We start from the raw sequence: 25,697 nt of genomic DNA, 5'->3' as shown, positions 1-25,697 counted from the left end.
TTCTAGAATGTTACCTAATGTCCAGTCTCTGCCGTGCACATGCTGCTCTGGTGTTTCCCTACCTAACAACTAATTATTCAGCTCATATTATTACTCATATTATTACTGTCTTGACTTGTTCTAGCTACGACCCCTAGCTTTTCCATGTGGGTCCAGAGAAACATGCAGCTTTCTAGGGATGGGGATGGAATACCGAAGTTGAATTTATGAAGGAGAGCGGGAAAGAGGGAGAATAAGAGCGATTTTATTTGAATATCTCCTGTCTTTCTGGGGGGCGGGAAAGTCAGGTTTGCAAAGTCAGTTTTGAAAAGAGTACTGACTGTTTGTTTGCAAACTCTTTTCAAATGTCTAAGGTGGAGGAGCGAAAGTGTTGAACTTTGGGAGAGGAGTTAGTTGGCTTCGTGTTTGAGTATTCCAACAGTAAAGATTATTGCAATAACAATGGAGTCTCAGATTGGATATCACAGAGGCCTCCTTTGCCAGCCAGCAATGGACCACAAGGCTATGCCATCCCCAACTCGGCCAGAGGACTGGGACTAGGTCACCTAGCGAGAGCCCTAGCAGCCCCTGTACACTGAGCACACTGAGTGCGAGCAGCTCTGGTGCAGCTGACCCAGTCACTCGGAGGATGGGGGCGGGGCGCGCTAGAGAAGCGTGGTAGAGGAGCGGGGCGGGGCCATTGTGGAGGCGCGAGGCTGGTACCGCAACTCAGAAAGCGAGGGATGCAGCCTGGTGCAGATGGTGCTGCTGGGAGCCCTGCTGACTGGCTACCTTCTCCGGCGATCCTCCCGGCTGCGGTGAGGGTACTGAGAGGCAGCGGCGCCGGCGAGGACCAGGTATGGTGTGTTGAGGCGGCGTGGAAAGTGAGCGACCCCCGCGGGGGCCGGTGGATCTGGGAATGGCGGGGAGCCTGGCGGCCTCGGTCCACACTGCCCTTGCACCTCAGGCTGCTGAGTTGTGTAACCGGGAGCCCCGGTTCCCCCAAGCCGCGATATGGCCACTCCAGCTCTGCTACCTTCTCTGTGTGGTTCGCCAACATGTGCGCCCACGGGCCTGCCTCTGAGTCCCCGAGGCGGTGTCGCAAGTCACTCTTTTCCTCCAGCGCTGATGCGCCCCGGGCCGTTCATTTCCTGTGTGTGTGAGCATCTGCTCCTCCAGCTTTTGCAGATCAGGACAGGGGCGCCAGAGGCCTGTGCTGCGGTTCTCCAGCTTCCTCTCACTGCTCACTTCCCGTGTAGTTTGCTTGCTGTTCCTCACATAATAAGAATGATCTTTTCCAAGTTCTTTTGAAAAAGAACTTGGATTGAACTTTTTGTGCTCAAAGTCTTCGGAAAGCTCTGGGTTAAGTACAGAATTGAATTTAAGCTCCTTCTCCCTACCATCAGGGCAGCTGCCAACTTTAACCTTAGCCTTACCCCGTGACTCTCACTATTGGGCTTCAGGATGCTACCCAGGCAGATGCACTGGACACCTCTTCTGGCTGGTGGGAGTTGTTTTTGTCTTCTATTGCTGTTCTTTACTTGAGAGTACTCCTGATTCCTAAAATAGAAGCAAGTCTCTTTTTGTTTTTTGACTCTTGTTTGGTATTAAATTAAATATTTTTCTCTCATTTGTATTTATTATTAGATACACTTTTCACTTGTTAATTATTCCCATTAGACTTTGTGGCTCTCCTCTCCCTAACTACAGGGTAGAGATCCATTAGATTATATATAATGTTATCCCTAGTACTTAGAACTGTGCCTGGTACCTAGTAGGCTCTTGGTAAAAATTTCTAACTAAATGGATCCTGTAGTTGATTTGAACATGTGACATCTTCAGTCCAGATCCTGCTGGCTCCCATTTACTGAGTGCGTGAGCCTGGACTGGTAATGACTTCTGGTGCTTCATTTTTCAGCTGTATATGATGACTATAGTATTACCTACTTCATAGCATTATAGTGAGTAATTGAGTTAATTCATGTTAAAGAACATAGGTCTGAGTTTTCTTTCTTTTTTTTTTGGGTTTTTTTTTTTTTTTTTTTTTGGTTTTTCGAGACACCGCTTTTTTTTTTAACATGTTACAAAATTTAATAATAATTGGTAAATTACTATGTGATTGGCTGTGTTCCAGAACTCTTTGCTAAGTGGTTTCCCATTTAATATTCAAAAGCACCGTATAAATTCGGCACACTCAGAAACAGGTTTGTAGAGATAATAGTACTTGGTTGGGTCACATGGTACAAAGGAACCAGGATATTTACTTACTTCTCTTTGATTCATGACCCAGGTCCTAACTCTTTTGTGAGCTACATTTTAAAAGGACAAAGTTTTGCATATATTTGTAAGTGTATGTTCCTCCAAATTACTGGCAGTTTTTCATTATTTCTGCCTAAGAAGATGTTGTCTGATTCATGGAAGCTGTAGTCACGGGCGTTTGAAGGATGCTGGGATTTGGACTCCAGGCCACATGAGCAGTGAGTTCTTTTAACCCGGAAACAATCTGTCTAGTCCCCAGAACTGTAGATTATAAAGTGTTTAATATAGATTTAAAAGTGGACATTAAGGGAGGAGAAACACATGCAAGCATGATAGGCCTGAGGGAAGGAGAGGTAGATGTGGGGAACGAGCTATGTCAACTAAAGACAGAAGTGAGTCTGGGTCAAGAAGAGATGATGGGAAAAACCTTTAATAAATAAAGTAAGTAAGTAATTTAAAATGACCTTATTTTATTCTGTGTATGTATGTCTATATGTGCTCATGTTCATATATGGAGGTCAGAGGACAATGAGTGGGGAGGTTGTCATTCCACATGGGTTCTGGTGATAGAACTTGGATCCTCATGCTTAATGACAAGTGCTTTAAGCCCCTTTAAAAATTACATTTATTGGGCTGGAGAGATGGCTCAGTGGTTTAGAGCACTGACTACTCTTCCAGAGGTCCTGAGTTCAATTCCCAGCAACCACATAGTGGCTCACAACCATCTGTAAAAGACTCTAATGTCCTCTTCTGATATGTCTAAAAATAGCTATAGTATGCACATATAAATATAATAAATAAATCTTTAAAAATTACATTTATTATTTGTGTGTGTGTGAGTGCACAGGAGTTGTATATGTGGATGTTGTAGAAATTATTTAATCTCAACTCAGGGGTTCTACCCTGCCTTTGGCCATTTAGTTCTCAGATAAAAGACACACACAACCTTTATATTTACAATAAGCCTTAATTAGCATAAGAGCAGATATTGATCCTCTAGCTGTTATGTCTCTATCCCAGCCAATAATCCCACTTTATAATTTGCCATGTTTTGTCTGGGCTGCTCTTAACTCCAATTAGCCAACCCACATGGTCATTATTTTACACTCACCTAACTATGGCAGCTTCCTCCCTTTATCTTCTTTTCCCCTTCTGGTTCTCCTCTGATGCTGGGGAAGTCCTGGAATGCTAAAACTTGCCTCTGTCTCTTCTGCCCAGGTATTGACTGGTGGCATCTCTATTCACCAGTCAGAAATAATTTGGGGGCAACATCACATAGCATCTCTTGGGTCTATGTGTGGACTCTGTTTTCTCTGGGACAATCAGGCCTTGGGGGCCTGCAGTTAGCATTACAATACCTAGTGACAGACTAAACTCAACAAATGGTGGTCAGGGCCATCTGGTAGGAGTCAGGTTTCTCTGTAGGTTCCAGGTATTGAACTGATTACATGAGGCTTGGCCACAAAAACATTTAGCTATTGAGCTATGTCACTGGCTCATGAAAAACCTTTTACAGGCTGCTTTGATCCTGTGGCTCTGCATATGTGAGTTTACATGTATGGAGGCCAGAGGACAAGCTTGGGTGTTACTCTTCAGGTGCCATCCGCCATTTTTGTGAATCAGATTTTTTTCATTGGCTTGGAATTGGACAGGTAGGCTTGGCTGGCTGGCTAGGTGATATTCATCTCCATGTGGCTTGGAACAGACCACACCAGACCAAACGTTCCAACTGGGGTTTATTCAGGAGATAGGGCAAAGGTGGCAGGGGAGAAGAAGAGGAAGAAGAAGAAGAGAGAGGGGTCAGGGGTTCTGTCTATTTATATGGGTGGTGACGTAGCCTCTCTCAGGTAAGGAAGGGAGGTATCCAGGTGGATTCTGGGAATGTATGGCGGTTGCCTTGGCAAAGATGTGGGGGTCACCTAGGTGTGATGTCACTGGGTTTGGAGCCTGATACCAACACCCAGGGAGAACATGGAGTCTCTGTCTCCCCAGCACAAGTATGTGCCACCAAACAAGTATGTGTTTTGTTATTGTTGTTATTATTACAATTGGCTTCTGGTGTTTGGACTGAAGTGTCTGTCCCCATGGCTTTCCATGAGAGCAGGGGTGGACAAAAAATGTCTGATTGATATGTGTGTCATATGTGATTGTACTTGAGTTTAGTAGAAAAGTGAACCAGATTGTTGGTTTCTGGCTTAGTCTTGCTTGATCACACTCAAGGTTTAAGAGGAACTTGAAGGTTTATACAACAAGGGTTGTATAATTCTCTAAACTCCATCTTCCTTACATCTGAGATTACTAAGAATGTACTTCATTTCATTTTTCACTTTTAGGCACAGTCTGAATTATGTAGCTGAAATGTGGAATAAATTACTAACACTAAAATTATTAAATGTTCTTAAGTTTATTATTTATTAGGGCACAGGCTAAGCTATTGGAAAAGACTGTAGATTCAATGCAAACAATATTGAGACTTTCCTCTTGCCTGTGGTAGTCCAGAGGTAGGCAGCTAATCCACAGAGAGCAACATTTCTCTGGCTGCTCAGGGTCACAGGTTTCTCTGTTTGCTTAGCCATTCTGTAGGGATTACAGTAGAAACTATTTTACTTTACCTTAGAGAAATGGCATTAGGAGACGACTCCTAGCTGGCTAGCTGCACCCTAGGACGGTTCTGTCACTCTCAGCAGACTGAGATACCGAGGAGGTCCACTGCCTCAAGCCGAGGATCCCGGGGTTCTGCCAAGTGAGCTGCACACCCGAGGAAGTGGGCTTCGTGGTCATTTTGTCATGAGAGACTTTGTTTATAGCTTAATTAGACAACACATCACATCTAGCACATCTCCGAGTTGGATGCTGACAGCTTTCTCAGTCTGCAAGGAGGTCTGGGTCACTTTGAGCCAAGATAAGCTATTGCTAGTGAAACAGCAGCTGGTGAGAACTAGAAACTGTGGGAAATTTTTTATTCTGCTTTGCCTTTAAAAGAAGTTGAAACGTTGAATAAACTGTGCATTGGCTGACTGGGCTGTGTATCTCCTGTGTCCAGGTTAATGCAAACCTCACTTGGGAGACACACACACACACACACACACACACACACACACACACACACACACACACACACACACACACCAGCTAATTTTGATGTGCCTTGACTAAGTTCAATGGCTGGACATTCTAATCCTCCTGATAGCTAGCATACATTTCTTTTCCGTATCCCTGGTTTAATACCTTTAATATTTATGTTCTATCTTTCCTTTCCTGTTACCTTCTGGGCACCCCCTCCCCCCATAGGGTCCTATTCCCTTCCCACCTACATTGTAGGATGCTTTTCTGCAGCTGATTCTCTTCTTCCCTTTTCTCTCCCAGTCCCTTGCCCTCACAATCTAAAAGTCCACCTCTGTCTTTCTGCCCAGCCACTGGCTATATGGCAACTCTTTATCATTGAAAGTGGGGGTGGGGGGAGGGCAGGAACCCTCAGGTCTGGAAGCGTGGCTTTTTGGAAGCTGAAATAAGACAAAGCATTAGCACCAATTTCCAACACTAAACGACACTTTACAAATGCATTCTTGATATTTAATTAATCAGCTTTCTGTAAGAATATAGGAATTTGATCCTCAGTACTAGGGAGGGTAAAAATAAAGAATATGGCAGACATTTTGCCTATGGTCTCTGTTCATATGTTACTGACCAGAACTTAGTCATGCATACTCTTGATTTGAGAGGCACCTAGGAAATGTAATTTACATCTGCCAGCTCTGTATCCTATTAAAGATGTAGGAAATGGGAAGGAAAGATAGGAAATTAGAAGACAATGCCATTTTCTGTTTGTTTTTGGTCTAGATAGCCTTGTTATTTTGGAAAGGAATGGGAGGTTTGTGAGGTGGAACACCCTCTTTCTAATGCCATTTGGAAATTTGGGGATCATCAGTACTACTCTTTGGTTCAGTAGGTCTCTGCATGAGCTCAGAGAACTTGTGAAAGGTCTTGTGTTTTACTTGGATTTATTATAGTGAGAGTGCACAGATGAAAATTACCCAAGGGAAGAGATACCTTCATATGGCACATAGAAGAGCTCTATAGGGAAACTTTGTTTATTCTTTCAGAGTAGAGTTTTGACAGTTTTATGCAGGACTCCAGGAAGCTTTATTATTTAGAGTATTTATTGGATTGGAACACTTTAGATAAAATGACAACTAGCATGGTTGACCATTATTTTGTAGGCCTTCAGGAGGTTGTAAATACATGGTCTGAAGTTAGTGCCACAGATCATATTATTAATGTAATATGACTTGACACACCCATGTCCCCATCAAAAGAATGTTTAATAGCAAATTCTAAGGATATGTAGAATATTTTCTCAGTAATTCCAAAGGCCAGTGTGGCAAACTGGCTCCAAACTCAGGAATGTCACACATAGGTGACACCCGTTGCTATGACAACTCTTCATACCTTCTTGGAGCTCACTCCTCACACTCAACCTGGGAACTGCCTACATCACAGCCTAGATAAAAGGCAAACCTTTCCCCACCTTCGACCCCTTTTTCCCCTTGTCTTTTCTCTGTCTTCTCTTTGTCTCTGTTCTTCCCCAATAAAACATCTACCACATGGAACTGCTTTGGCCTGGTGTGGTCTATCCTGATGTGAGCTGCCATCCCAACACAACAGCCAGACCTCTTCTTCAATAAAGTTTTTAATGAATAGCTATGTGTTATGGACTGACAGGTCTCATTTTTTTTTTTTTTTTTTTTTTTTGGAAAAGCATAGAGAAAGTTTCATAATATATTTATTTTCTTAAAAGCTTTTTGTTTTTATATATACATTAGAATTGTCTAAATCTGTTAAGGGAGTTTTAAAATTACTTTTATTTTTTATATGTATGGGTATTTTTGCCTGCATGTATGTCTGTAGCACATGTTTCACTAGTGCCTGTGGAGGTCACAAGTGAGCATCTGATCCCATGGAACTGCAGTTACAGGTGGTTGTGAGCCTCCATAAAGGTACTGGACATGAATCTTGGTTTTCTTAAAGATCACTCAATACTCTAAATAGTGGAGCCAGTGAAGAATTTTCTGTTGTTGTTTTGTTTAGATAAACACATGTACAGAATGATAGTAGATTGTAGAGTTGGTCAGGTTCAACTCTGTCCTTTAATGAAATGAGACTTAGACTTAGCTGACTGATTTTTAAGGTCAGTGACTGAGGACCAAGCTGACTCTCTGTCTTTGTGTCTCACTTTTCAGGCACATGGAATAGTTGGAATTAGTCTAGGTGGACCTTGTATTTAGGGCCTATTTTCTTTCTTAGTTCTATTAAAAATATAACTACTAATGTGTCTACCACAGATAGATGCTAAATTTCTTGGTGGAAAAGCACCCATTTGTAAAACAGTTAGTAATATTTAATTTCTGTGTAAGGCGGGTGGTAGGTGGGGGTGTTAGTATTCTGTGTAAATTCCACCTCCACAGTTACCTGGCAACAGCCAGATAGGCCTGGCCCACCATAAAAGGGGCTGCTTGTCCCCCCCTCCTCTCTCTCTTGATCTCTTGCCTCTTGCTCTCTCTGTCTCCTCACCCCTTTCCTTTTCCATCCCCCCTCTCCCACGTGCTCATAGCTGGCCTCTAATCCTCTCTCTCTCTCTCTCTCTCTCTCTCTCTCTCTCTCTCTCTCTCTGCCTCTACTACCTTCCTGGCTCCCCTCCCCATGCCCTGAATAAACTTTGTTCTGTACTATAGTGGTACAGTGTGTGGCTGGTCCCTCAGGGGAAGAGATGTCTCCGAATGGGCCCGCTGAGACATCCTCTTCCCCCTACCTCTTTACACCTTCACAGAACATACTCTCTTTATCTCTTTATCTTTTTATAAACACATCAAGAATTGTTTACACAAACCTGGGACAGGAGATTCTTGGTATAAAGCATTACAGTCCTGCCATCTAGAGTGAAACAAGATGGGAAGGCAGAGAAATCAGCATTTGAGTAACCCAAGGGTAAACACTACACCGTGTACAAAAACATTATGCTTACATTTACTTTTTATAGGCAAAATAACAGTCCAGGCAGTCTCAAACTTCTCTTAGGCCTGTGGATTTGTGCTCCATTTATTTAACCATTTTTGAGTGCTGAACATGACCTTTGTAAATTGCTTTTGTGTTTGGTCTCTTATTGTCCCTGATCCCAAGAAAAAAAGTAATAGGCCCTATTGCATACATTTCATGGAAAGGATGACTCTGCCTAGCTTTGTGCTCCCTAGTCTCTTATTGGCCAGTCTCTGATTCATGCTTTTAATTTTCAGCCACTGAATACAGTATTTAAAACTGTGGTAAAGTGCTAAAATGCTTACAACATAAAAATGAACACATTTGATGATCTTTTTTTAAAAAGTTTTTTTGTGTAAAGATGTTTTGCTTGCTTGTATGTATCTGCTCCACATTCATGCTTGGTAACCACAGACGCTAGAAGACAGCAGTGGGTACTCCTGGTACTGGAGTTAAAGACAGTTGCAAATCACCATGTGGGTGCTGGCAAGGGAGCCCACCACAGTCCTCTGAAAGAGAAGCTAGTGCTCTTGGCTGCTCATCCATCTCTGGTCCAAACCATCTTTTACATGGTGTGTTCAGTAACATTACTACAGTGTGCAACAGACATTACCACCATTCATCAGTGGATCCCTTTCATCTTGACCTAAGATGCTTCTGTTACTACCCCCAGTCCCAAAACACACTGTCCTATTTTCAGTCTCTCTTAAGTACTTGAAGTATCTGGTCTGAGTGGAATGGTAAAGTATTTATCTTTACAAACTGGTGCTTTTTCTTAGTATGATATTTTCATGACTATGTTGTTGCATTTATTAAGTTTCCTAAGTGTGAATAATATTTCATTGTGCCTTTCCCAGCCCTGAGCAGGCTGAACAGACCTTGCATGCCACACAGAACCTTAACACTTAGGTGAGGCCATCTGCTTTGTTTACACTTACAACTTCCTGCAGGATTTAAACACCTAGGTGAAGTCAGCCTCTTTGTTTACACTTGGAGCTTCCTACAAGAACTTAGAGGAACAGACTGCCTGCTGAGCCTGCTTTGTGACATGATCCAGCTGAAACAAAGGATGGGTTCAGTGTACCCAGCCATTGTGCTGTTTGAAGTATATTAAATAGAAGGCTCTGTGTGTGTGAGTGTGTGTGTGTGTCTTTCATTTGTAAATTCAGAGCATTTTGGTGGGTGATGAGGATTGTGTGCTGTTGCCCCCAGCAGGGTGATTTGAGTAGTGATAATTATGATATTTAGCATATGAGTATTTGTCTACATGAATGTATATTTACAGCATGCATGTAGAGGGCAGAAAATGTTGGATGTCCTGAAACAGGAGTTACAGAGGGTTCCAAGTTGCCTTGTGGGTGCTGGATACTAAACTTGGTCCTGTGCAAGAGAAGCAACTGTTCTTAAGTGCTGAACCATCTCTTCAGCTCCAGTATTTTATTTTTTCTCCCCAGAAGTTTAATTATGAGTTTTAGTTAGCATACAAACTCATGGGATTTATCACAGAATTTCCATGCATATCTATCATTTGTTCATGCCTCCCTCCAGCTCCTACTCCACTGTTCCAGTTGATATCTGTCATGGACCCCTTCTGCTTCCACAGTATAAATCTGAATATTTTCTAGTTTATCTACTTTTTTTGTTCTTGTGCTTTTCATACCATATCCAAGAAATATTGCCAAGTCCACTGCCAAATAGTCACCTATTTTTTCTTTCTAGAGCTCAATAGTTTTGGTTTTATGTTTAAGTCCATTTTAAAATCAATTTTGAATTACTATTTATATATAGTGTAAGCTAATGGTCCACCTTTCTTTGCATATGATATCCCAGTTTCACCAACTCTCTTCATTTAAAAGAATATCCCATTGATTTTCTTCTGGAGAAACCCCTTTAAATACAGATGTCCCTGGATTCCACTGTACTTAATGTCCTCAGTTGTAAGTAACTAAGTAGAAAACTGATGGTTAAGGTAAGGGAAAAGGTACTGAGAAGAGAGATAGGAGTGGGCTCACACCAAGCTTATCTCACCTTATCCTCGAGTGGCCACAGGTTGCTTTCTCTGCATTTGTGTCACATTATGAGTTATGTCATGTGACTAAATGTGCACACCAATTAACTCATTGTATATTTGTTTTAGCTAACAAGTATTTCTTGTAACTCTAAGTGAAGGTAAGGTAGCACTTTACATCTGGATATGATTACAGTAATTGGATTGATTAAACATCACTCAGGGGCAGTTGCACTTATTTTGGTGATTGGTGTGTTTAAGATAGGCTCTGGCTGCATAGCTAGCTAGCCTCTGTTGGCTTGAACGTAAAACAGATTTGTAATTTGGTTTAAGGCTAAAGGCTTTTATAAGTTAACTTTTATCCTTTGTTTTATCTCCTTGAACATAGCATGGTTATTGAAAAGGCTAATGTTCTCTACCCACTAATTTTGTTCTTAGGTGTTTCTCATTTGTATAGTTTATTTCTTTGTGTTGCAGTTGTATTTGTAAATTGACTGTAGAGTAAACAAAAGTGCTGTCATAGTGGAATACAGTTGCTCTTGCCAGTTGCTTCTTACCAGGGTTACTTAGTCCACTTCACAGATAAACTAATGTGAGGTTGTTGGTATCAGGCTCCAGAACCCAGTGACATCACATCTAGGTGACCCCCACACTGTTGCTAAGGCAACTGCCACACATTCCCAGAATCCACCTGGCTACCTCACCTTGACCTGGGAGAGGCTCTGTCACCTCCCATATAAAACAGGCGAAACCCCCTGACCTTGCTCTCTTCTTCCATCTTCTTCTATTTCTCTCCCCCGCCTCATGTTTGCCCTATCTCCTGAATAACCTCCCTCCCCCTAGGAACTGTTTGTCTGGTGTGGTCTGTTCTAAGCTGTGTGCGGACTTCTAATAGAGGTAGGGGTTAATTTCTGGGAAACTTGATTTGTTTACTTCTAGTTTGTTCGTTTTTTTCTAAGATACTAACAAACTAGTATAGAGATCAGTATATTTGGAAGATTCTTAGACTCCAGTTCACATTAATTTAGTGTTTGTTAAAAACATGGCCCACTTTTCAGCCCCTCCTCTCAAGTTGACAGGCTATTCTCAGAGGGGGAAAAAATCCCATTTGGGGAGAAGTAGCAGATCTTTGTAAATTTTGTTCTCCTCTGATTCTTAAACTAATTTCCACTACTTGGGAGGTGTCTTGCTTTGGGACAATTTTGTATAGAAAACACAGTTTTAGTTTCCTATGGGGTTTGCTTGGTTTTGTGTTTTTTTTTCAGTATTGACACCAAGCCTACCACCTCTTGAATAGCAGGCAAGTGCTGCACTCCTGATCCATATCCATAGTCTTAGTATCTATCTTAGTGTCAGGCCTGTCTACCCTCTTCACTACACCATCAGTAAGGATTTTCATACTGCCTTTTCACAACAGAAACCCTGGTGAGCATAAGGTGCTCTTAAATGAGTTATCAAATGAATGACTATTTTGTATTTCTTACATATTTTCCATTTATTTATTTATTTATTTATTTATTTATTTATGTATTTATCTATCTATAACTGAGACTGTGTTCCTGTAGTCTAGGCTGGTCTTGAGCTCATTATGTAAATGGGCCTGGCCCTGAACTCCTGATTCTCATTCTACCTCCCAGGCACTGAAATTATAGGTGTACTACCTGGCTTTAAATTTGAAGATATATTTGACTATTTGTAGAGAAATGGCATGAGGAGACTGCTTCCAGCTTGCTGGCTTCCAGGAAACCTAGAGTCTTTGTCATTCTCAGCTGACTGAGACTGAGGAAGCATACTTTCTCAAGCAGAGAATCCTGGTGTTCTGCCAAGTAAGCTGCAAACCTGAGGAAGCGACATTCTCATTCCTTTTCCCATGAGAGAGTAACTTTGTTTACAGTTTAATAGACATCATGATGGGAAGCAGTGCAGCAAGCAGCAGGCCTGGCAGCTGGAACAGAATGCTGGGAGCTCACATCTTCAGCCACAAAGCAGGAAGCAGAGGGAGCAGACTGGATATGACAACAGTCTTCAACCTCTCAGAGCTCACCTCCTGGGACTTACTTCCTCCAGCAAGGCCATACCTGTTAATCCCTTCCAAATAGCACCACCAGATAACAAGTGTCTAAGTATCTGAGTCTGTGGGGGAACATTCTCATTCATGTGACTGCATATAGTTATATTTAATAGCTGTGACATACACATTAGCAGAATTCTCAAGTCATTTGCTTTTAAAAGGAGGTGTATAGATTCAGAGTTTGAACCAGTAGTTTTGTAATAGGAATCTCTTTGACTCTTAAGGGATGAAGTCTTTAGGACTGGCAAATAAGCTACTTAAGGAGAATTTAAGAGAAGCATGGAAATTCTGGGCTTGATAATGAGGACACCACCGAACACACATGCCTAGAACGCACATGCCTAGAACGCACATGCCTAGAACGCACATGCCTAGAACGCACATGCCTAGAACGCACATGCCTAGAACGCACATGCCTAGAACGCACATGCCTAGAACGCACATGCCTAGAGCAAGTTTAAAAGCAGAACTCTTCTGTCCGCAGAATTAGTAATTCTCAGTGTCTTTTACATGTGCCCCTAAAACATATAAATTGTCTTTCTCACTCCAGTGACTTAGTTGTGTGTCTTTAGCCATCTTTCATGTATATAATGTGTCATTAATACAAATGTCAGAAACAGAAACCAAATCAAAGGTGATTTCAAAAACTAAGAGTCATGTGTGTTGATAAAATACGTTTTAAAGATTCTCATAAATCTTACCAAAGCCAATTTGACTTTGATAGTGTACGTAAGGCTTCATATAATAGTCTTTGATATAAACTTACATAATTGCAGAAAGCTATGTGAATATTGTATTTATGAACCATGATGCAGTGATAGCTTAACTTGTAGCTGGAAGAATTGGACTTTGTGCCTCTTTTGATCAAACAATGACTTAACTGGCTTACGAGTTAGTCCCTAAGCCTGAAGCTTGAGACATGCCAGCATTTAGTAATCCTGGTGTTGCATGGTGTTGTATGTACAGTTAAGTGTACATACATAGTTGGCAGTTAAGAATGCCAGTGTTTTCTGTCCTCTGCCCCCCTCTTCCCTTCTCTGCCCTCATGGCTCTGTTCTTATGTCTGCCTTTACCCAGTCTGCAGGCCTCACCCCTCTCCCTTCTCCCAATAAACCTCCTTATACCTGACCTCTCGCATGTAGTAATTTCTCAAGAGCACGTCTTGGCATGGAGCTGCAGTAATATCCCCTTGCTGTATTATATTTCAGCCTCATGTATTAAATTTGTTATCACGATAATCAGCCCCTTATGATGTGTTCTTTTAATGAACTTCTTGGGGGATGCGTTTGTAAGGCGAATGTGTGTGTTTTCTTGAGCGGCTAGTATGACACAATTTAAGAGCCATTTTAGGTCCGATGATAAAGGGAATATTTTAATAGATTGTTTAACTAGTTAACGGTAAAAAGTAAGTGATTGTTAGTTGGATTTATTGATATTTTATGCAAAGTGAATGGTAAGTGTTGTTATTATTCAGGAGGGCATAGATTCTTTTTCCATTGACCCCTCTGACCCAGTTGAAAAGTTGAGAAGTGTTTACATATGAGGCTTAAATTGTAGGGAGCATGTTCTCTGGACAGATTGAACTGATAAAGCAACCTGAGATTAATGTATTTTGATAAGGTTTACTTGGCATTAATCTTTTGTCTTGCGTTAATTGTACATTTAAATTTTCAAATTTCCCATTTCCCTTTATAGAAGATCAATGAAGAGTACATTATGGTATAAAATTGACTTATTTTTTCTCCCCATACAGAAGTTCCACACACTATGAGGCAGTGTTGCAGGAAGGAAAGAGAAAATGATGGCTGCTAAATAGTTGTGTTTTAATGATTAAAGATATTTACATGTCTAGATAATGTTTGTTATTTTTATTTTATTATATGGCTTCAGGTATAACATGTGACTTCATACACCAACTCTATATTTTCACTGTTCATAAACTCTAACCCTTAAATTTTATTTTACTGTCAAGGATTTTGTCCTGAGGAAGTAGATATTCTTGCACAGAACAATTTAATATATTTTAGTTTATCTCAGCATTGCTAGTAATACTGAGAATTGGGAAAAATATGTAGGTATCTAGTACAAGGTGTTGTCAGTTAATCATCTATATAGAGTAAAACATTTTCTTTTTATGTGCCAATTTTTGAGAAAACACGGTGAACAAATAAAATTTTAATAATCAGTAAAAACAAATCATTTGCAGTTTGGACAACACGTACCACTGTTGTCATCTGTAGCTTTACTTTAAAGACATGATAATCAAAACAGTGAAGCCTAATTATTTAAATAAAAAATTAATTAAATAAAAGTGAGACTATTTATAAATCTGTCAGGGGGCTTTTAAGTTAATTGTGTGGCAGGGAGCTGTAACTGTTGTTTATTGTCTTGCTTTTTCTTGGTTGATTAGGATGAGTACATGGCTGCCAAGATCCAGATGCTGGAGGAGCAGATCTGCTATGCAGGAGGATGGGACACTGTCTGAAATATTTAGTGGAACACAGAGGTTGAATACATTTTACTTTTTTGGTGCCCAAATTTATTGTGAACTTTTTAGGATTAAGAAAAAAAAATTGTTTTAATCCTCAATTATTTATAGTCTGTGTTATTTACATTTTTGTTGCTGTAAAAAAATACTATGACCAAGGCAGTTTATGGAAGAGATTATTTTGGCTTGTGCTTCCAGAAGGATGAGACCATCATGGCAGGGAGCTGAGAGATCACATGTTAAACCCCAAACATGAACAGAGAGAGTGAACTGGAATTGAGGCTAGTCTACATACTATCCTCAGAGCCTGCCCCTAGTGAGGTGTAGCCTGTTAAGTCACCACTAGGGTTCAGATATTTGAGCCTATGGTAGACATTCTCATTCAAACCACTACATTCCACTCCCAGGCCCCAAAGGCTCTGAGGCCATTGTTATAATGCAAAGTGTATTGAATCCTACTTCAGAAGCCCCCATAGCCTTCCACAGTCTCAACAAAACCCTATGAGTTGGACTAGTGAATGAATTTCAGCATACAATGGCACAGATATACATTTCTATTCCTAAAAGGAGGAATGGGGGCATAGTCAGAAAATGCTGGACCAAACAAGACTGATAATGCAGCATGTAATCACCGAATCCCCAGCTCAGCAATTCCCAGCTGTGGGGCATGACCCATCTGAAAGCAGATATTTACATGACAATTCATGACAGTAGCAAAATGACAGTCATGAAGTAGCAATGAAAATAATTTTATAGTTGGGGGTCACCACAACACAAGGAACTGTATTAAAGGGATACAGCATTAGGAAGGTTGAAAACCAGTTTTCTAGCTTAATATCTGATATCAGAGGGCTTAAATGCATCCATCCCTCCATCTTTTCTGCCTGTAGAATATATTTCTAAAAGGCTGGTTCCACTCCATGTAAGCCACTTTTCCTGTCAGATGTCTCACAGCTTTGGTGCCTCCAACATCTTGGAGTCTGTAGAGTGACCTAGGCTTCACTTCATCTCTCAGGGTCTTCATGCAGGGACTCAGGATTAGGGTTGGCCCTGAGGTCCTTTCTTGTGCATGCTTGTGATTTTCTCAAGAAAGGATCTGATGTTCTTTCTTGCTTGAGAAAGGGTACATACACTGCATAAAGCATTCGGTTTTGTTAAGAAGTCAGAAGAGTGCCAGATTCTAAGTCTGGAAAGGGTATCACTTAATCACCCCTTTGTTTTTGCTGTCTCTTCTACCAGTTCTATCTACTCTTCCTGGGTCTAATCTCTGCAGTGGTTGAGTAGTTTCTCTTGTGGGTTGGTGAAGATATCTGGAAATTTTAATTTATATATAGTTGTAGCTATGCACTTCCTCTCTGAAGACTTATCTACTGTGATGGTTTGAATAGGAATGGCCCCCACAGGTCCATGTGTTTGAATGCTTGTCCTATAGGGAGCTGCACTATGAGGAGGTGTGGCCTTGTTGGAGTATGTGTGGCCATGTTGGAGGAAGTGTGTCTCTGTGAAGGTGGGCCTTGAGGTCTTAATAGATGTTCAAGCTATGCCCAGTGTGGACACAGTCTCCTGCTGCTGCTTACAGATCAAGATGTAGAACTCTCACCTCCTTCTCCAGCACCATGTCTGCCTGGATGCTGCCATGCTTCCCACCATGATGATAATGGACTGAGACTCTGAAACTGTAAGTCAGCCCAATGAAATGTTTTCCTTATAAAAGTTTCCTTGGTCATGGTGTCTCTTCACAGCAATAAAAGTCTAAGATACTTACTCACCCACTTTCTTTTGCACAGTGAGACTGTTCCATCAGTTTCTGTCTCTACTCCCAAATTATTTATTTATTTAATTTTATTTTCCTTTTTTTATTCTAAATAACCTCTTTCTGAGTTTTTATTCCCCCAATCTAGATTCTTCCCTTTCTGATCATTTTAGCACTTGTCTTTGTTTATTGGGTACTACTCCCCAATTTTGTCTTAATTTTGAGTCTTCTTATGGTCACGTTTGTGTATGTTTATCCCCACAGCAAATTGTTCTCAATATGTATGTCAGTATTGCATTTTTTAAACCTGTGCAGCTGGCTGATACACGTTTAGTATTTAAGATCTCTGTTCATACACCACTGCAAAGTGTCTGTGCTCATAGTCTGTGAAGTGTGGAAGGAAAAGGGAGCTCTAGACAGAGGTGATGAAGGTGGTGTTAGTGGCAAGCAGCGTCTGTTATGTTTCCCAGGATAGATGGGCTGTGTGTGTCCTCTGAGGTTGCAGTGGATGGGGAAATTCCATGATTGTCCGACATAGCTTGGTAATCCTGATGGAGGAGGATTGCTTCTTCTCACCCCAGCTTCTTTCCTTTTCTTTGTTCATCTCTGTGTGTGCAGGATGGGTGTGAAGTACGGCTCCATGTGGGCCAGCGTTGCACACAGAAGCATAGCCTCAGATAACGCTGTTCTCAGACAAAGCTGCTAGGTCTGTTTTAGAAGTCAGGAGAAGTAGATTCCACCTGACCTACAAACTCATTTTTCATTCAGAACTTGGGATGCATTCCCCGCTTATCTCGCAGGGGTCTAGTGTGAGGATCAGATATGATCAGAAATATGAAATTTCCTTAAAGAGAACGAGTCCTAAGAAATGTTGCTTTTGCCTATGCCATCCCTTTGCTGGAACTGCCCCCCTCCCATGTTCCCCCTGACAGAACATTGTGTATGCCTCTCTCCACAAGCCACTGTCATGTAGCCTTCTTCCCCTGTGAGCAGGGCCTCTCAGCACTCACAGTGGACAGCAGATGTCCACTCTTTCCCGAGACACAGACTGAGCAGGGATGTTCCCTGATGACACCAAGGTGGCAAACCCAGGATGGGCACTCTGTGGGTGCTGAGGAACTCTAGTGGCCGATTAACTTATGCAGGGTTTCCTTTGTTTCTGTCACACTCCTATGACATACTGGTCAGCTGGAGTGTGAGTGGCTGTTCTGAAGGGTTGTGTCTTCTAGTACATAGGAAAATTCCCAGATCATCTGTCCTTCATGATTACACTCAGCTTCATTACATGGATAAGAAAATATAAGTGTGCTCGCTCACTTACTCACTCACTCAGTCACTCACTCACTCAGTCACTCAGTCAGTCAGTCAGTCACTCAGTCACTCAGTCACTCACTCAGTCACTCACTAACTCAGTCACTCACTCATTCACTCACTTGCTCACTCACTCAGTTACTCACTCACTCAGTCACTCACTCAGTCACTCACTTAGTAACTCACTCAGTTACTCACTCACTCACTCACTTGCTCACTCACTCAGTCACTCACTCACTTAGTCACTCAGTCAGTCACTCTCATTCTGTCAGTCACTCACTCAGTCACTCACTCAGTCACTCACTCAGTCACTCAGTCACTTACTCACTCATTCATTCACCTCAAACCCTGGGCTCAGAGAACTACACATCTCCTGCCTGGGTAGTCTGGACAGCAGCTAAGGCCCTGTTTCTTCTGTCTGGCCCTCAGTCAAGTGTGCTTGCTTCAAGCCCATCTCTTCAGGAGATGGGTGGGGTGTGGGTGCTTTTGTCAAGGCCTTTATCCTTTGCAGGCCTGGGAAGGAGTAGGAGGAGGAGGAAGAAGAAGGAAGAGGAAGAAGAAGAGGAGGAAGATGAGGAAGAAGAAGAGGAGGAAAGTTGCTGCTCAGTGCCTGTCCTTGCTGGGTCCAACCAACCATGGGTGTGGCTGGCATTTCCTCTGGCAACCATAGGGAAGGGGCGGAGCAGGTGTGCACTGGAGTCTGGTCTGGCTGGGATATTAGAAGACCTCTTGAGACCAGAGCTTGAGGAATGAGTAATGCACAGCCACCTGGACACACAGAGGCTCACAGAGTCCAGGATGGACATTTGAGCTCTTTTATAGTTTCTGGAGATGGCTGAATCTGGAGGTGGCTATAGATGCATGGCCTGCAGAGGAGGCCAAGATGGTAGGGAGGCATCCATTGAGGCATCCACCAGGCAGGCAGTGGGCAGTACTGTGGGTGTCACAGACATGTATGATGACTCTGCCCTGGGGCAATGATGCTCAGCACATGGCAGGGTGAGGAGAAGCCCAGGCAGAGGCCTGGCCGGTGGAGGCAGTAACAGGGAGGGAGCTGGAGGCAGAGAGTGCGTGTGTGCCTGTGCCTTCCGAGTGGTGTGTGCATACAGAACTTGCATTCTGGGCACGTGTGGAGGAGGCATAGCCTACTGGGTCATGGTTGGGCAGATGTCCAATTTGATTGGGCAACAACTGGAATAAATTTCTGTTGACTCAGTCTAAAACTTTGAAAAGATTTTTTAGAACTGCTGGAGGTTTCAAGTGCTGCTTGACCTGAGGAAAGCTGTGTGGAGATCTTGGTAGGACTGAGTGCTTTCAGGATAAACTTCCAGCTGGAGGCACCTTCACTGACTTCAGCCAGCCTGAAGAGGGAGGAGAAAAAGAACCAAATGACAGTTCTCAGACATGAAACAGGGAGGCCCATGCTTATGGGCACCATTAGCCCTCCAGTGGAGATGAAACACACATGACTACCTCTTATGGTTTCTGAGCAGGGCAGACATCTGGGAACATTTCCATGTTTTTAACTGTAGAGCACTTCTAAGTGCTTCTTCTGTTCTGTCTCCTCCAGGCGACTCCAGCACCATCCCTATAGCCTCAATGCACAGTAGAGGGAACCAGGGATGAGGGACAGGAGACAGTAGACCCTGAAGTCAGCAGAAGGTTCCAGCTGCAAGTGAGTCATGATAGTATGTATAATATAGCACTTTGAGGGAGAGAGCCACTCTCTAGAAGATGCAGCCTGCCCTGATTTGTAATGTGAACTAAACAATTAATTCATCCCTTTTTACAACTATGAGCTCTCCCACTGAGGAAAACCTTATTTGTTTTCCTCATTAGTTTTAAGAAACACACACACACACACACACACACACACACACACACAGAGCAGATTTTTAAAAAGTATCTTTAAACTCCCTTTCCTTCTTCCCTCCATCCTTGCTTCCATCCCCCCTCACTGTGTAGCCTAGCATGGCCTAGAACTCACTGTCCTGACCTAGCTTCCCAAGAGCTGGGATAACTGGAGTAGTGTGTGCCCAGCTTCACTTAGCTCCCCACTCTCCACCTCTTCCCAGCCATTGTTAGCCTCCATTGTGAATCCAAACTCCAGCCCCTGTGTAGGGAGTCTCCAGGTAAACTTCTGGAAGGTGGGCCTCTGCTAGCCACCACTCACTCACTCCCAAGGAGTTTGCTTGACAGTACTCCTATAGCCAAAGATGCCAAATGTGGAGTTTAGGACCTGGGTCGAGAACCTGCCCTCTATGATGGTTGCCCAGCCTGCTTATTTTTGGCCACTGCAAGCAGCACCTTGGTCTCCCCTGGTTTCATAGCTAAGCTCAGGGCTGTGAGATTCTGCAACACACCGTCATATACACGAGTGGCCATCTTGAGCCAGAAGGTATACACCTGGTGAGAAAAACATGGGAGACTGAGCCCTGTCTCACCTGGAGCCTGAGAAGTTCTGTAGAGGCACAGAGTGCTTGGCATTTCCTGGAAGCCCTTGTCTCCTGGCTGCTAGTCAGATCTGGGATGCCGGCTTCTCACATTCACTTTCCTTGCCATTCTTTGAGAATTCTGTACTTGCTGTACTCTTTTCTTTTTTTCCTTTAAAAAAAAAAAAGCAGGGTGGAGAGGCAAAGCTGGTCTGCATGCAGAGAGGCCCTCAGGGCAGCCTGTTTCTTCAGGCTCTTCTGGACCTGATATGATGCAGAGGATTGAGGGGACTGGGAGAGTAGCTTCTCAAATTCCAGATCTGAAAAACTGCAGCAGCCAGTGCTAGCCTTTCACTGTCTCTCTGTTCCCTCTGCTGCCAGGCACAGCTTCCCAGGCCTCACATAGGTAACTAAGCCCCAAGATTGCCACAGGCTCCAACTTTCACAAAGTACTCAAAGTAGTTTGCAAAGTAACCTTTGTTCTCACCTAATCCTGTCCCCTCAACTGCTTCCTGAGTGGGCCACATTCAGGACCTTCCCCTACCAACTTCAAAAAGCTCTGGTCCAAGGCAGGGCCACAGGGCAGCTTCCCGCTCAGCCTGCTGTGTGGGCTCTACATCACTTTGTTGGACTTTCATGGGTACAAGTAGAGCCAAGATAGGAGGCTGATTTCCAGAGCTAGTTAGCTGGTGAGCTCCTGGGACCCCTGGGTGTCCCATCCATCCTGGTGTCTATGCTCAGGAGCCTGCCCATAGTGACCTATCTGTTACTAGTGGAAGGTTTCCTCAAGGGGATGGGTGTGATCGTGCTACATCTGCTTTTGTCCTAGGACAGGGTAAAGTCCCTCTCTTCCTCACTGCATTCTTCTGCACTTCCCTCTCTCCATCCTTTATTACCACCCTTTGCTGATTACCTGTCCTGTCCAGAGTACCACCCCAGCCATCTTCCTCCCTGTTCCCCTAATTCAGCATCCTTTTACCTAATAACCCCACCCCTAACCACAAATGGGGACATGCTACCTCAGGCTCCTTGTGCCTTTTCTGTTAGACTGGAAGACTGCCAAGGGCAGCAAGTGTTTAAAATCCAAGAGAGGAGGACACTGGGCTTGGAAAGCTACCCAAACCTACCATTTCCTTTTCCATAAAACAGAACGGTCACCACACCTATGTAGTAGGGTCAGCCTGGTGAATGTAAGGGCTGATGAATTGCATTTTCCCTTATTAGTCTGATAGTGGCTCAGCCCAGGTGTCACAGTGAGACTTCACTGTAGCATTTACAAGCATGACCAGGGGGGAGCAGGGCCGTGACACTGGACAGCCTTCTTCTCTTGCCTGCCTGTTAGCATCTGGCTGTCTGGTCCCCAGTCCTGGAGGTATATATTCATTTCTAATCAGCCACAATGATGGAGCAGTCCAGGGGCCAGGGGATACTGGTGTGACCAGTGCAGGTGTGAGCTAGGGAGAAGACATGGGAAAAGATTAACAAGGTAGGGGCTAGCATGTGGACCCTTGGGAACATCTCATTCCACCTGAGATATAATGGTACTATGTTGTGTTCAGACCCTGTCTGCTCTGACTGGTCTCACCCCTGTTGGTTCACTTCACACATAACAAACCTGGGTATCCTGGCCTCTACACTGACAGGAGAAATGGTTGTCATCCAGGCACGAGTTGCCAGGAGAGAGCAGCTCTCCTGACTCTAGTTTAGCTGGTGAGTGTCCACACCAGAAGTAATGCTCTAAGAGAGAAAATTGTAATCCTGTATCAGGAGGTGAGGCTGAAGAGGACAGGAGGCGTTAGCTTTCCTGGTCAGACTGCTTGGTATTCTCACAGGACCCAGCACTATTTTTTTTTCCTGTAGCTCCCAGGACCATTGGTCCCCAACGGAGAGATGTTAGTGGTGGTTGTTCACACAGAGCTTTGCTGCTGGGCTCTCTCCTTCAAAAGGGACCCAGAAGAATCAAAACAGATATCAGAGTTATCTATCACCTCTAGGGTGGGGTGGGGCAAGTAAAGGTGAAGTCCCCTAGTTAGAATCACTATCTCCCTCGCTGCACAGCCACAGCCATCTGAGTCTATCTGTGTGTAAGGAGCAGGCCCTTAACAGGACCAACTCCATATTTGTAATAGGAAAGAAAACAAGTTTGAAGTGAAGTTGTTTTGAAGTGCTGTGATAACAGAAGTTGTTTTGAAACCTTATAAATCAAAATATTTGTGTATAAAACCAAGTTGTTTTGAATAAGTGTGATAACCAGTTGTAATGAAGTCACAGCCCCACAGATAACCAGACACATCTGTAGCAGACTGTAGAGACTGAGCACTCAGTGCCTGATCATCAAGAGGAGAGACCGAGCATTCTGCTGCACTGCTCATCAAAGCAGCAGCGGAGAGACCAAGGCTCCTATCTTCATGGTCAAGCACTCTCTGGACCTGAGCTTCTGGAAACTACAGTCATAAGGACTCAGGTCTTATAACTCATGAATAATAATGTACTTACTTCTATGTTTAATTCTTTGTTGATTACCAACTTATTATTTGTGTACTGACATTGATAGAGTCAATACATAGGAAATGTGACAATACCTCCTTGTTACAATAGCTTTAGCATTGGTGATAATATATTGTTCGCTGTGCATTATTAAAGAGCAATTAAATACCAAACCTCTATCTCTGGCGTACTCTCTCCCTTCTCGGGGAACCAACCATCTCACAGTCAATCCTGTATATGATTCCTGAGTGGAGAGGGTCTGTTGCTCCTCTTCCCACGGGAACCCTAAAACAGTAGCACTCCTGTGTTTCCTCAAGGCCTCCCTCCCCCTTGGAGCCCAGATTGAGGGTTCTAGGGTCTACATCTCTACTCCTAGGAAGGGCATCATCCATCTAGCTGTCCCTGTGGAGTGCCTTCCAGAGCCTGAGCTCTTTGTTAGATGCTGGAAGCCCGGTAAAACTTAGCTCCCACACTGATTCATTGCAGAAAGGAGAGATTTGGTCTCAGCCTCCCACCCCCCCAGTCTTTTAGTTTTTATCGTTTTCGAACAGTGGTGCCACCAGGTCAGCAATACAAACTCCTGCATAAACCCAGGGGAGGCTTCATTGCAGTGCTTTACAAGAGGATCAAGGGCTGTTTTAGATGTTCCCCTAGCAGGCTTTTCTCCAGTCTTTTCTCTGACCTCTGCTCTGAGAGGACCCAGGTATGACCAAAAGCATTGCTACCTTGCTCTACTGCTGGCAAAAGCAGTGCCCCACTTGAGCCGCCTGCCCCTTGAAGCCTGCTGTCCCACTCGGGAACTAGGAGGCAGGGTTTGCACAGCTGCAGGAGTCTCTCGGAGCTGCTGTAGAGGTGGCAGGGAGGGAGGCGTGCCCCGCAAAGGCCAGAGGGTGCTTTCCTACACCTTTCATCTCTACTGCAGTTTCTCTACAGGTGCGCAGTAGGCATTCCCACGTGTGCAAAAGCGTGGTGTGTGTGTGTGCGTGCGTGTGCATGCGCGTGTGCATGTGTGCGTGCGTGCGTGCATATGTGTGTGTGTGTGTGTGTGTGTGTGTGTGTGTGTGTAAACGTACTGCTTAAGACCATGTGCTCCAGGCTAGACAGGCCTGAAGTTCATAAGGGGGCAGAGGCCAGCCTGGTAGTGGGTGCCATTTCGTTTTCTTCCAGCCTTTTCCCCTAGACCTATCTTCTGGTTCCTTGGGTTCTTGGTGTTTCCAGTTCTCTTCATCTGCTCACTGCCCTTGCTGGGGCAAGAGACCAGTGCTTTCCCATTGAGGTATTGTTGGGAGCCGATTTTAGCAGAAAGCGGCTAGATCATCTTTGCAGCCATCTGGAACCATATACCCTGATGAAAGATTTGGTTTTCAATAGCCTACAACAGCTGAAGCACACTCTGATATCCCATGTATTTTGTGTTGCTGTTTACTGCCCCCAGCTGCAAGTCGCACGTGGTGGCCACGCCTGCAAGGCATGCAGTTCACGTGCTGTCCACGTGCTATCTACGCCATACATGTTTATAAGGTGCACGTGCTATCCACGCCTGCAAGGCATTGCGGTGCACGTGCTGTCCACGCTATAGACGCCTGTAAGGCTTACGTCATATCAACACCTGCAAGGCACGTGGCAAAAGCGTATAAATACCTCAGATTTCCCTTCAATAAATGAGACTTGATCAGACTTTTTGTCTTGTCTCCATTCTTCGCGTCTCTTCCCCTTTATCCTCTCTGTCTCTCTGTCTCTCTGTCTCTGTCTCTCTGTCTCTGTCTCTCTGTCTCTCTCTCTCTGTCTCTCTCTCTCTCTCTCCCCTGACCCTCGGACCAGAGCGGCAGCTTGGGCCAAGACACAGTGGCCGCCAAGCGTGGAGCGGAGCAGGCCGCAACATTTTGGCCCACAAAGCCGGGCAGTACGGGCCGAGACAAGGTATTAGTTCATTGCCAGCCACTGAGCCCTCGACATTTAGCAGGGCTCTGGCACACTAGTTTAGACACACAAGGGGACCGCTAATGCTAGTGAAGATATTGTGTCACTGGGGAAGGGGGTAGCTCCCCTACCAGAGCCAGAAAAACCTTGACCCCATCGGTCGGATGCAGAGCAGGGGGTGGGGCCCAGAGACTGGTGAAGGGGCTCTAGGCAATTTCAGAGTCAAGAGTCAGGGCTAGGATTTAGCAGGGCAAGCCCAGCAGTTGCATCTGCCACGGTTCCCGAGGCTTTCTGCCCGAGGTCCACCCGAGCAGCCCAGAGCTGGCAGAGGCTCCACAAAGTCACAGAGCAAGGGAGGCCTTGTGCCCACAAGGCGGTGGGGCTCCGGGCTGGAAGAGGCGCGCCTGGGGACCCAGAATCCCGGCGCCCTTTCACCTCCAGTGCTGCATCTGGCCAGTGGTCCAGAAAGAGCAGTCAAATTGCAGCCTCTCCAAAGAAGCCTAGTTATGCAGGTGAGCCCGCTCCCCAAGCATGCTTATAGCGGTGCCGCAGAGCCCTTCAGGGCCAGTGGTCTAAGGCTGGGAGCGGGCCGCCTTCTCAGAGGGAGTGAACCCCCGGAGTTGTTGCTCCGCTAGTGCTCTCGGGTGCAGAGAGAGGGCGTGTGAAGCTCTAAAGCCCACTCGCTCAGAATCCGTGCCCGATCGGGGTGCCCTCTCTGTCCCACTCTGGGAGCAATGTCCCCCCCTGCCCCGCCCATTTTGCCCCCAGGGAATGAGGCTGTTGGGAACCGCACTAGCCCCACGTTCGGAAGCCAAAAAATGTTGAGACCTAAGCTAGAGCCTCACTTTGGGCGGCCAAAAAATGTTGGGAACCGCACTATTCCCTGTTCAGGCGGCCAAAAAATGTCGCAGCCCGAGCAAAATGTTGAGGCCTGGGCTGCCCCGTATTTGGTGGCC

At 44.3% G+C, this 25,697-nt stretch overlaps 1 long non-coding RNA gene across 2 annotated transcripts; it reads left to right on the top strand.

Annotated features, from left to right (window-relative positions):
* The first annotated feature begins 682 nt into the window (after positions 1 to 682).
* LOC143441554 (uncharacterized) lies at positions 683 to 22,990 on the top strand. 2 transcript variants are annotated; one of them, XR_013109110.1, is made up of 4 exons: positions 683 to 836; positions 14,761 to 14,856; positions 16,418 to 16,516; positions 18,414 to 22,973. It is a non-coding gene; the product is annotated as an uncharacterized LOC143441554 (long non-coding RNA). The 2 variants fall into 2 exon arrangements; XR_013109109.1 differs by lacking the exon at positions 14,761 to 14,856 and having other exon boundaries at positions 18,414 to 22,990.
* Positions 22,991 to 25,697: the final 2,707 nt, after the last annotated feature.

Source organism: Arvicanthis niloticus, chromosome 2 (assembly GCF_011762505.2).
Source record: "Arvicanthis niloticus isolate mArvNil1 chromosome 2, mArvNil1.pat.X, whole genome shotgun sequence".
Lineage (NCBI taxonomy): Eukaryota > Metazoa > Chordata > Mammalia > Rodentia > Muridae > Arvicanthis > Arvicanthis niloticus.
This window is presented reverse-complemented; position numbering and strand designations above follow the sequence as displayed.